Source organism: Limulus polyphemus, unplaced genomic scaffold, assembly GCF_000517525.1.
Source record: "Limulus polyphemus unplaced genomic scaffold, Limulus_polyphemus-2.1.2 Scaffold1395, whole genome shotgun sequence".
In the NCBI taxonomy this organism is placed as follows: Eukaryota; Metazoa; Arthropoda; class Merostomata; order Xiphosura; family Limulidae; genus Limulus; species Limulus polyphemus.
This window is the reverse complement of record NW_013667005.1, coordinates 11,498-13,855: the sequence shown is the minus strand read 5'-3', so window position 1 is coordinate 13,855 and position 2,358 is coordinate 11,498. Positions and strand designations below refer to the sequence as shown.

Sequence of the window (2,358 nt, the reverse complement as noted above, 5' to 3'; positions counted from 1 at the left end):
GAATGTGATGGTTGTCATATTAACATTGGACAGATAATACCCACCTTGAATGGGTGGGAGTTAGTAGAAGTAGAGGTAACATTAAATTAGAAAGATAATTTATGGAAACAATGTACATCGTGCAGAAACGTTAAAGAAGAAAAAAAAGGACATTTGTTTCTGCAAGAGTTTGTTTTAACTTATTATAATTACGTCTCTCCTTAGCGCACGTATTCATATTGTATATAACTGCTTATCTTCCAGAAACCAAAGCCTTATTCGTTCCTATAAAAAGTTGACAATTTTGAGGTCCAAATCTTGCACCAGTGTTCCTCTGTGAACATCGCATGACATCGTCTGTATCATAATGAGTTGTGTCAATTGTATACTTTCAGATCTAATTCTATTTTGTGCAGCGGTAGAAATATGATTTTTCTTCCTCTTAGTTCCTGTCGTTCCTAGTGGAACATAGGGAAGTGCCACAACAACACTTCGCCGACGGAAGTGTTGGGGCAGTTTCTGTAACAGTTTTGTTTTTACGGGGTTGACTTAGGACCAGGCAATGGTGGGGGGGCATCCCTGCCGGGGAACGAACCCTGTACCTTTGGATTAGAAATCCAACGCGCTATCCACTGCGCTATAGGGACACTGAAATGTGATTATTGAACTCCAAATATAGACGAACGTTCTTCTCTTGTATAGACTTTTGTTGTATTTAATTTTGTGTGCGGAATATTTACTTAAGCAAATAATATATTTCCAAAGATTTAGATTAGAAACAAAAGGAAACCTCGCATTTTTATTCGTTCTTCGGAAAATAACTGGTGTTTCCTACTTCTTTCTGACCAGCCTTCTTTATATATGTTTAGAATAACAAATGTCCAAATAACGCAAGTCCATTATAGGAGACTAACAGCGATGTGAAGACAAAATTATACATATGTCGTAGAAAACAACTGTTTCAACAGTTCCGGCAAATAGTTTAACTTTGTGTTAGCCCCCCAGTGGCACAGCGGTATGTCTGCGGACTTACAACGCTAGAATCCGGGTTTCGATACCCGTGGTGGGCAGAGCACAGATAGCCCATTGTGTAGCTTCGTGCTTAATTGCAAACAATTTTGTTTTATACCAGAATAAGACAGATCAAGCCACTGTCGAAACATAGTATGTTTTTTCTACAATTAATATCACTGTGCTTACAAATTGTTGTTTGTTGATTTATTACTGTCAGTAAAAATACACCTCCCTACACATGTACATATTTCGTCATTTCTTTTATTTTTTTCTGCTTTTATGGAATATTCTGTAATGTGATAAACTTCTGTGATTGCACGAAGTACAACGATTTATATGGAAAAGTAAATTAATTCAAGCAAAAACGGAATTACTATCATGAAATATTCAAACATTTTTTTTTGAGCTACGTTTCAAGAACAGGTGATGTATTTTCATGGGCATATTTTATTAGATTCGTGAAATGATCTATAACGTAAAAAGTATCATGTGAAAATGTGCAGTTTAGCTATACCATTATTGTGTATTTTTACTTGGTCAATCTGTTGTTGAAATGAAGAAACATATGTTTGTTTTAATTTTCATATCTGCTTGTCTTCTTGAAGGTAATTTTAAAACGCATTACTCTAACAGGCATATTTAGTTATCTTGAGTTTCTAGCTCTCATGTATTGTTTAAGCATAAAGACAACTTGCTTTTTATTCACTGCAAATTTTTAAATTTTTATAATACACTCGCTTGCATACGTATACATACATACAACATACAGAGACATTTTGGCTAGTAGGCGATTTAAACACAACGGAAGAACAGATACAATGAAGTGTATTTTATCTAATATACTTAAATTAAATCCAACTGTACGCTACACCATGACCGTAAGTACACACAAACTACGTAAGCAAGTCAACACACTAAAAAAATTTCAAAGACTAAAAACAATAAATAGATACTGTCTCTGCATTTCTTTCTAGCATACATCACTTCTAGCGTATAAAATAATAACTGAATACATGAAAGCTATCCTATGGTGTTTTACCTCTCTCCATCTTCTTGTCTTTCTTCACTGTACTTGTATGACCAGATTCCACGATAAAGGGCCCAATCTTCACTGCACTTGTATGACCAGATTCCACGATAAAGGGCCCAATCTTCACTGTACTTGTATGACCAGATTCCACACTAAAGGGCCTAATCTTCACTGTACTTGTATGACCCGATTCCACAACAAAGGGCCCAATCTTCACTGTACTTGTATGACCAGATTCCACGATAAAGGGTCCAGTCTTCACTGTACTTGTATGACCAGATTCCACGATAAAGGGTCCAGTCTTCACTGTACTTGTATGACCAGATTCCACGATA

The 2,358-nt window shown here is 35.9% G+C and overlaps 1 non-coding gene across 1 annotated transcript; it reads right to left on the bottom strand.

Annotated features, from left to right (window-relative positions):
- Window positions 1-553: 553 nt before the first annotated feature.
- Window positions 554-626, bottom strand: Trnar-ucu. Its single transcript has one exon. It is a non-coding gene; the product is annotated as a tRNA-Arg (tRNA).
- Window positions 627-2,358: the final 1,732 nt, after the last annotated feature.